The sequence below is a fragment of the Coturnix japonica genome, chromosome 10 (assembly GCF_001577835.2).
Source record: "Coturnix japonica isolate 7356 chromosome 10, Coturnix japonica 2.1, whole genome shotgun sequence".
Lineage (NCBI taxonomy): Eukaryota > Metazoa > Chordata > Aves > Galliformes > Phasianidae > Coturnix > Coturnix japonica.
Genome location: NC_029525.1, coordinates 17,996,332 through 18,006,829, shown reverse-complemented (window position 1 = coordinate 18,006,829; position 10,498 = coordinate 17,996,332).

Genomic DNA, 10,498 nt, shown 5'->3' with positions numbered 1-10,498 from the left:
TATGCTTCCCGAACTCTTCTCCAAAGGCAGCAGGAGCTGCAGTGAGCCCAGCACGCTGTGCAACAGCTCGAGCCCATCCCCTCCTCTCTGCCTCTGCTGCTCAGTGCAGCAGCACAGTTGTACAGGGGACTTCAGGGGGCTCAGAGCGGCCACAGACCTCAGGTCCCAGCATCTCCAGTGCAGTGAGCTGGAAAGGGAAAAGATGAGGTTCCCATGGGAACAGAAAGTGCTGACATTTCTAAACTAAAAAAGGAAAGAAGCAGCAAAGCACGTGCTCAACGCGACTGCATGCACATGGAGGGGGCTATTTCTTTCCCCCCTTTCCTGTGCTCGAAGGTAAGGAACTTCTAAAGTAACTTCCATTAGGATGCGCATGAGGTGAGCAGAGTTCCTGTTTTCCTGTCTGGGAGCTGTCAGTCAGTCTGGCTGCCTGCAAAGCTCGTCCTCATGCAGGACAGCACCGTGCAGCCTTTACTGCAGCACACGAACGGAGACAAAGTGCAATGAACTCCAATGCAGCACTTCTGTCTTATGCAAAATGATTGAGATAAATAAGGCAAATTAAACCGCCAGATTGCAGGGAGTGAATTATCTGTAATGGCCGGATGGTAATTAAGCATCCCAGAACTTCAGATGGGGAGACATGGAGCAGGGGGAGATGTTTGTCCTGCTGGATGGCACAGCCGCACAGAGGGGACACCGGGCTCTCTGCTGCTGCATGGAGACCCCCAGGGCACCCAGCCCAGGAGCTGATGGAGCTCTGGCTCTTCTGGGCAGCTCCAGCTCTGCACAGCAAGGAGGAGAAGTCACTGAGGGAGAGGCCAGTGGTTGGCTTCCGCTCACCCTAAGGCATGGCCAAAGAGAAGGGGTCAGGAGGGCAGGGAGGCCGGGATGAGCCCAGCACCACAACCACCCGTCCCACCCCTCCTGTGGGCAGTGGGGGCAGCACACAACTGCAGGAGCTGCAGGGCAGGGAGCCTGGATGCATCTCCTCATGGGCACGGCAGAGACATGGGACAGAAGTTTAAACTGCCTACATCCTTTTAAAGAGGAAATGGTGAATATTTAAGGGAATGCTTGGATTTCTCTCCTAGTGGAGCAGGTTTCTCAGCACAAGCAGTGCCCCGCAGCCCCACAGAGAGACCCTCTGCAGGGAAACACAGCTCCATCCCATCCTGTCCTGCCCCATCCTGTCCCCGCTGCCTGTGGAGCACAGGGACACTCCAGTAGAGCCCCCCTGTACCCCAGCTGAAACCTTGAAACTTGGGGGACTTTCTCATTTATTTCCATGGAACTGACATTCCACCAGCAGCACCCAGCACAGTGCAGGATGGGGCACAGGGCTGCCCCTCTGCCAGCCTGTCCCTGCCATGCTGCCTGTGAAAACACAAATATTTTTAGGTACTTGTTCTCTCGGAGCGTTTCAGAACCTTTCCATCCCTTCCCTTGCACCTGTGTGGTTTTTATTTCCCTCCCCAGCTCAGCCCCGTGACGCCGTTATCTGGAGGCAGAAGCGCTGAGCAGATGCTGCAGGAGAGGTTTCCCAAGCAACAGTAACCAGGTGGGGGTGCAGCCCCAGCCCACCCCCCCACCCACCTGGGGGACCCCTCACTACGTGCACTCAGCTCTCCCACTCTCAGCAGGGCCTGCAGCAGCCACGCAGCACCCAGCACACCATGGATGCACGCTCCAAAATACCACAGAGCCTATTTCCTCCACCAGCTTGTGCCTGGCTCCCATCCTCCTCCCATAGCCTGCTTTCCTGAGGCGGTGTCATTTGGTGACTGCTCGGTGACAGCAGTGGCTTTATCATTGCTGTGCAGAGCTGTGCCTCAGATAAGTCCTGGAGATGGGTGCGGGAATCCTCTCCCTACCTGCGGTTCTGCAGCCCAAGCCCCTCCTGGCTCCATAGTGCACTGCAGGAGGAGCTGCCCCAGGAGAACATGGATGGAGGGCACCCAGCCCTGCTCCTGATTCAGATGTAGCAGTGAGGCAGCACAGTGAGGCAGGTAATGTGCCCTGTATGCAGGCTGCTGCCACACCAAGCACACAGCAGCCAGCTGAGCAGCCCTGCATTGGGTGAGGTGGGAGAGCAGCACGGCAAGAGGGATTCCTTGGGGTTTTCATCAGAGAGTGGCACAGAGAACTATTCTAAGTTAAAGAGTCCTTCTCCACCTCTGCGTTATGACCAAACTCAGGTCTCCATTGCTGGTCCTGTCCTCGGGAGCCACGTTCTGTCTCAAAGTATCCACCTCAGCCCAGCTGTTTCCACCTCAGTAGCCGCTCAAAAAGACTTAAAGGCTTCACGTTGTCTGCATAAGGAAGAAGTGACAGAAACCTTGTCAAAAGGGAATGAAGCGATGAGCAAACAGCAGTGATTGCATGGAAATTTTGTAGCTCTGGAATGTTCTCGTGGGAGCTCTGGAGTTCCAGCAGCTTCTGCTCTGCCCACCTCTGCCTTCATGCAGACGAGCAGCAGGAAGGGTGGTGCTGAGAGCCAGGAGCCAAGGGGAGCCCAGCCCAGCCCAGCCCAGCCCAGCACACGTTGTGCTGATCACAGAGGAGGACCTCAGTTCCCTTGAACCAAAGTGTGAATATCATACAGCAAAGCAAAAAAGCAAACAAGGGGCCATGCAGAACCACCTGCATCCTGCAGAGCTCCCAGAAATGGGCCACAATGCTCAGGGAGGGTTATGCAAGCAGCCCCACCCCTAACACTGAGCACTGGGCTTCCTCCTCATTTCAATCTGATGAATTGTGCTATTTTAACCCACTTTTAAAGTATGTCATCTGTGTATTAATTGCTGACCTTTTCCCAGTGCCCTTCGGGCACCCAACAAATGGGTTACATCTGTTACCCCCACTGTAGTGGGCAGGTCGGGCAGTGCTGGTGCTCCTCAGCACAATGCTGGGGCAGCAGCACCAGCACAGACACCAACACCAGCACCGACACCAACACCAACACCAACACCAGCACCGACACCAGCACCAGCACCCTGAGCACAGCAGTGCAGAAGCCCAGCAGGTGAGCACATGGAGCACCTCACTGCACACAGCAGCCTGTGCAAGATCCCCAGATTGTCTTAAGCTCAGCAACCATCACAAAGCACCATGTTCAATTGCATTTTGCCGGCTCACTGCTGGAGATGAACTGCTTAATTCTCTGCTGTTATTTTAGATGCACAGAGTGCAGTATTAGAGAAGACAGCCCTGGTGGACAGCCATCCAAATGACATGTGCAGATGGTGGTGGTGTATGACGGGACAGCTCTCCATCCAGCTCACATCCACCCAAACGCACCCAAGTCTTTGCTGCTCACCCCCCAGTGAAGCCCTGCAGCACACCTGGCCCACACGTGCTCCACGTTCACAAAAGACCCAGGTAAGACAGTCCTCCACAATGAGAGAAGCCTCTGTTAATTCAGGTTTATGGCTAAAACCCCCACACCGACTGCGTCCTGACACGAGATGTAAGTAAGCTCCCATGTGTCACTTCTCATCGCCCGCCATATGCTTTGATGGCTGGAAGCACGCATCACCATTAGAAAGCCTTGAATGCCCTCTCCCTTCTGTAGGGCTTTTTTTTTTTCTTTTTTTTTCCCATGAAAAACCTCTTTTTGATGGAAGGGTTTTGTTCACTTTCCCCATTTTAAGGGGGTTGACAGGCGTGATGTGCAGCTCAGCGCTCTCGACACCTCCCTGGGAGCTGCCTCGCTGCTGCAGAAGGTTTATGGCACCCAGTGCCACCCACCCACAGGGGCTGGCACCACAGAGCGTTGTGTGGGATGCTGCAGTGTTCAGCCCCTGTATCCAGACAGGGCTGCAGCCTTCGAGGGCACTCAGAGAAGCAGAGAGTAAAGGAACAGAAGTGCCCAATGGGCACCAACCGCTGCCCTCTCTCAGAAAATAATGGACAGCATTTCCTAGGGCTTGTTTAACCCATCTCTGATTTTTCTACCACCTGTTTGCCAGCACTAAAGGGCCACAAACAAATGCAAAAGAGCTGCAGAGTGGAAAGCATTTCTGTTCTCATTTTTCACCAGAGACTGGAGAGCCCAGCTGGCTTCACCGGGAGCCGATGGCGGAGCAGACAGATGTGCTTCTGCTGCAGCTGTGTGTGAGGAGGGACATCAGTGCTGGGTGCGGGTCCTGCCCGCAGCTGCAGTGGGAGCAATGAGGGCTGGCTGCACAGAGCTGAGCTCCAGGGATGTCTGACGGCTGCGGCTCTCCAACAGCAGCAGTTCTGTGCTGAGCTCTGCTGAAGCCCAGGCAATGTTGTGGTTCTGCACACTTCCAGGCAGCTGTCTGACTGCTGAATCACTGACTCCTAGAATGGCCTGGGTTGCAAAGGCCCACAATGATCATCAGTTCCAACCCCCTGCTGTGTGCAGGGTCACCAACCAGCAGCCCAGGCTGCCCAGAGCCACATCCAGCCTGGCCTTGAATGCCTGCAGGGATGGGGCTCCCACAGCTTCCTTGGGTAACCCAAATGCCCCCATAAATGCAGCTGGGAGCCCTCAAGAGCCTCAGTGCTGTTACAGGAAGCCCTCCAGCCTGGTGTTTATGCCCTGGCAGCAGCAGGGGCTGTTCCTGGTGCTGCTGGGGGCACACAGAGCCCAGTAGCCAGGACATGCTGGGTGTGCAGGTCAGCGCTGAGGCTGGCACATGGCTTTACTCTTATCTACACACACCCCACCCGTCATGCAATACTGCCCGATTTCATAAATGTACCATGACACAATGGTTACATCTGGGAGTTATTTTTGTAAAAAAAAACGAAAAGCACAGGGGTGATGTGATCCTGTCTGCTCGGGAAAAACACAGCTTTGATCCATACAGAGTTTAACAGCCCATCTCGTAACGCGCTGTTGAAAAGCAAGCAGGATTTGAAGCTGAACGCGGCCCGGCCGCAGGGTGCCTGCAGGCAGCGATGCAGCACAGCTCAGGATGCAGCAGGGCGCTGCTCTCTGCCTGCCCACAGCCTGTGTCCTCAGCCCACCGCCCTCCCTGTGAAGCTGAGTCCTTGCTCACTAATGGCTGTGGCAGCACCGAGGCAAATCCCCGGCACTCTTTGCTAAGTCCAGGAAATGAGTGTGTATTTGGGCAGTGAAGGTGCTCGGGTGTGCAAAGCAGCATGGAATTTCTTGCAACACTTGTGTTCTGAGTTCAGCTCATCCACGCTGGCAATGGCCAGGTGAGCACAGCCCCATCGATAGGCCCTGGACTTAAAGCACAATAAAACTGCAACACACCTGTGAGCATAGAGAAGCCAAGAGGTGAATGGCACAGGGGGTAACCCAAGCAGAACTCCGTTAGCTTCAATTTGCCATTGTTCACCTGTGCAGCTCCTGCAAGGCACAGAGAACTGTGGCTGCTTCAGCCAGTGACTAAATGAGCACACAGGGCAGGGCTCTGCCAGGCCACGGCTGCAGAACTCAGCCCCAAAGGACAGGTCTGCAGCATCCTGTCCCCAACAGGAGCATGGCAGGCAGGAACCCACCAGGGCAGCATTGCCCCGAGCTCATCCCAGCCTGAGCCCCGTGCTCAGAGCCGCCTCCTTCTCCCTTCCCACAGGGCCACCATGTCCCCAGTGGGATGTGGTAATTAAGCCAACATGGGAGAACACAACTGCTCTTCAAAGGGCTGACAGAACTCTGGGGAGTCCTTCCATCAGCGCACAGCAGCACGTGGGGGGAGCACAGATGCTGGAAAAGGCAAAAAAATGTGAAGGAAGGAACAGAAAGAGCAGCAATACACACACAGCACCAACACCACCCCTCCACATCCACAGCCCTGCTGCAGTGATGGGCAGACAGTCAGATCACATCCAAGAAGAACCAAATACCCGCAGGGTACGTGACTCCTGCCATCCCAAATGGAGAGAAGGGACTTGCTTTCCGCTTGTGCCTGTCTATTAAAATGACTTTTAAACACTTCAATTAACATTTTGAGACTGAGAATCTGCTGACGGAGTTCAGGCAGTGAGGGCTGGATATCACCACACGTGGTGCCAACAAGGAGGAACCCTCAGGTTGGGGCTCAGGAAAACAGAGTCGTTTGGAGGAGGCAGCAGGTGGGAGCCAGGCAGGTGCTGCTGACCCATCCACTGCCCTGTAATGCATGGCTGCGTGTTCAGCTGTGATGCGCAGGCAGCTCCAAACCCAGCTGGGATCCTGCCCAGCACTGAGCCTGGTGCTGCAGCACAGTGAGAGCAGGTAGCACAGTGCTGGGAGATTAATGGGAGCCATTCACATAGCAACGACCTTGTAAGCACACAAGAAGGCAGGGCTTGATTAGCTCACTGCCAATTAAATGGCTGTAGTGAAAGTGGGAGCAGCAGCCTGCAGAAGGATGAGGAGCACGGGTCAGTGCTGGGCACGAGCTCTGTGACACAGCATCACCGTGTGCTTTGAGCTGGAGGAACATCTGCTCCAACTCCCTGCTAATTCAGTGCTCCTGTTTAGTGCATGTTGTGTCCCAGGGCCTCTGCGTAGAAATAAATATTGAATCAGAGGACGGCACCAGGGATTCATTCTGATGTGTCCTTGTGATGTTATCACAAAGGAGATGTCCTAAACAGTGCTCTGAATGGAAGGAAGAAAAAGGGAAGCATCTGTTACTAAGGTTTACAAACATGATACGGAATGTAACAAGCGACCACTTGGTTTTAAACTGGGACAGGAGGACATCAGGGCATCCCCTCAGCCCCAGGACCCAGCAGAACAAGTGGGAAAGAAGAAACACCACAAGGCTGAGGGATGGGCCCATCCCAGGGCTCGTGGAATTGGTGCTCCCCTCATCCCGTGAGACTCGAGCTGTTGGTGGGGATGAGATGAGGGCATCGAGGGCATCGAGGGCATCTCCGTTCCTCAGCTGCTGCATAAGCAGATTAACTTCACTTGCAGCTGATCCGTGGAGAAATGGATCAGCAGGAGTCCCTGACAAAGACAGATTCCTCCCTGCTCACATTCTGCTTGCTCGCAGCAAACGCTGGATGATGTTATTTACGTGACCTGCCTCCCCTTCTCTCATTAACGTCCCCTCACAGCTCAGCCTCCAGTGCTCGCAGTGCCCCATGAAGCCAGGCATCCCCAAGGCAGCCCAGCCATCACTGTGCATTCCCCCATGGAGTGCTCTGACCCAGCTGCAGCTGCTGGAAAAGGGAGTCAGAAGATATCAAAGTAAAGCCAGCGCTGTGCACAGCTCCATCGCGCCTCCTGCTCAGAACAGAGCTCCTCAGAAGCCTCCAGGAGGATTCCTGTGCTGCTCACAGGGCAGGCGCTGCTCCTGCTTTCCTTCTGAAAGCCTCAGAAACCTGCCATGGCAATACCCCTCAAGCTACAGAAGCCTTCTTTTGTCCCATGAAATCTCATTTATATTTAGCAGAGCTTAAATTATTTTCTTTCCTTGCACGCGTTCCCCAGCAACAAAACACAACAGTAACTGAATACGAATGCTCTGAGAAACCACAGCAGCACTGCGAGGCCAAAGCAGCGCAGCAGCACCGTGCTCAGGTACCAAACTGCCCCGCTGAGCTCAGCTCCTGCATCCTGCAGGGCCACCAGACCACAAGCAAAGCAAAGCAGCACCCCCTGCTCAGCTCCCATTGCCACCGTTCCCCTCCATGCCTGCAGAGCCGCGCTGTGCTGAGCTGACCCACAAAAGCAGCATTTAAGGTATGTTCTTCTAAAAGTACAGCTCTTCCATGAAGCCAAAGAGCTCATAAAGTCACCGTGCTCCTGTACACAGCATTCACAACTCTATACCTGAGCCTATAAAACGCTTCAACTCCACAGCTGTGTTCCCAGTATTAAAGAAGAGGAAGAAAACCTGGAACGAGTCACAGCAACACAAAGCAGAGCTCCAGGAGACCCAGCCCAGGAACATCCCCCTGGGGCACATCTTATCCACAAGGGAATAACCCAAAGGAGGCAGCAGCTCTCAGTCCTCAGCCGCAGCCAAACCTGGTACAGCCAGGAGCAGCTGTTGGAGGGGCTGCCCTGCACACAGCACAGCATCCCATACCCAGAGCCCTCAGCCTACATTGGCTGAGCAGACAGCCCCAGATCAGAATCCCTTCCTATACAAACATCACTGAAATCACTCCCACCAAAACCCACCTGACCTTCCTGGCCAGCCCTGTTATCTGCACCACCCCAGGGGCCCTAAATCAGCCTTCACTGCCCCACTCAGCCCCACTTCAAGCCCCTCTCCTATCCTCCTCAGGGGCTGAAGCTGATTTATGCCATTTAAGATGTGGTCTGGGTATCTATACATAATGAGCTTTGCTGTGCGTGTGCTTCAGCTCTCACCTCTGACCACGTAGGAGGGGTTGGAAAGCAGAGCTGGGGCCTGAGCCATTGCTTTGCCATGGGGAGCTGCCCCTGGGCTGCACTTTGTGTCTGTGGTCACTGCTCGGCCCCACATCGCTGCTCCCTGGCAGCTGCTCCTCAGCCTGCACCACTCAGCTGCATTTTTGTACCTGCTGGTAACTTACAGACACGTGTAATTCCATTCGGACCTTTTTCCTTCTGCCAGAACCCAGATCTAAGCTGTGCTGTCCCTGACTGTCCTGTCCTGCCATTGGTTTGCACAGAGCACCTTTCCCTGCAGAAAACAAACACGTCAGAATTCATCTTTCATTTAAACAGCTGCTTCAGATTCTGGAGGGCTCCAAATGTTGGATGGGCAGAACGGAGCTGACTCGGCCTGTTTGTTGGTTTAAATGTCACAGTGCCTCAGCAATAATACGCTGCAGAACACTCTGCTTCTAAAAATATTGTGCTTGGGCTTCCTATGCTTTATAGCAGAAAACAAAGGGAAATAAACAACAGCCAGAAAACGCTTTGCCAGGCGGAATATCTGCAGCAAAATCAGGCAAGAATCGGGCACGCAATGTGCATTTCATCAGGAAGGAGCCATCCTGCTCCATGAAACCACTGACGGGATGTCTGGGCGTCTGTGACCTGCCTGCAAACGCTGCAGGAGAGCACAGAGCCTGGGAGCTTTAGAGCAGCTCTTTGCAGGCAGCGCAGGGAGGGGGCTGAGCCAGGCAACTGCCTGGGGGATTCCAGGTACTTGTAAGTCAGGATTCATATCCTTGAAACACACCCGGCCCTTTAGGAACTTCAGTGCTGCTCATTGCTCTGTGTGTCCTCCATCCACCCACAGAAACAACAGCGTGTGTTCTCCCCTTCCACCCGTCCAGCCCTGGAGCCACAGCAGCCAACGGTGCCGGATCCTCCAGCTCCTTTGTTCCTCTGGATGCGTTTATTTCAGGTGTGATCTCTGTGCGCCCACAGGCAGCAGCAGCTTCTGCTTCCAAAACACTGAGGAGCACAATTTGTGCTCACTGCAGCACTCAGCTGCACATCAGGAGGAGAGAGGTGGGATTCTCAGCTTAGTGGGGCTCAGGCCTTCATTATGCGATAGGGTGTGCATGGAGAATATGCTGAGATAGCAGCAGCACTTCCTCAGCTTATGAGGTTCCCTGGAATGATGGCACTGTCTGCAGGGTCCCACAGGGTCCCACAGTGTCCCGCAGGGTGTCAGGCTGCAGCCCGCACTGCCCTGCATTTACCACTCAGTTCTGACCTTGGAAAACACTGGGAGAAATGCCTTCTGGAAAAGCTATAACTTTATTATTACCAACTTCCCCCACAGCTCTGACGTCCTGCTCGTGCAGATGGAATATGAATTCAATGAAACTCACTCTTCTTCTCTGTATCTTCCCAAACTCACCGCTGCAATCTCAGCCCTGCACTGATCAGCCCCGGAGGTGCAGCTCCAGGAGCAGTTCACCCCGCTGCCCTCCTGACCTGCACAGCACAGCACAGCACAGCACAGCACAGCACAGCACAGCACAGCACACAGCACAGCACAGCACACAGCACAGCACAGCACAGCACAGCACAGCACACAGCACAGCACAGCACAGCACAGCACAGCACAGCACACAGCACAGCACAGCACAGCACACAGCACAGCACAGCGCAGCACAGCGCAATGCAGCACAGCACAATGCAGCGCAGCGCAATGCAGCACAGCACACAGCACAGCACAGCACAGCACAGCACAGCACAGCACAGCACAGCAGCTCTGATGCACAATTGCTGATGCACAATGACAGCGTGCAGGCAGTGCAGACATCACGCCTCCCTCCTTACCCTGCAGGTTTCACCCACTGCTCGTTANGCTCTGACGTCCTGCTCGTGCAGATGGAATACGAATTCAATGTAACTCACTCTTCTTCTCTGTATCTTCCCAAACTCACCGCTGCAATCTCAGCCGTGCACTGATCAGCCCCGGAGGTGCAGCTCCAGGAGCAGTTCACCCCGCTGCCCTCCTGACCTGCACAGCACAGCACAGCACAGCACAGCACAGCACAGCACAGCACAGCACACAGCACAGCACAGCACACAGCACAGCACAGCACAGCACAGCACAGCACACAGCACAGCACAGCACAGCACAGCACAGCACAGCACACAGCACAGCAC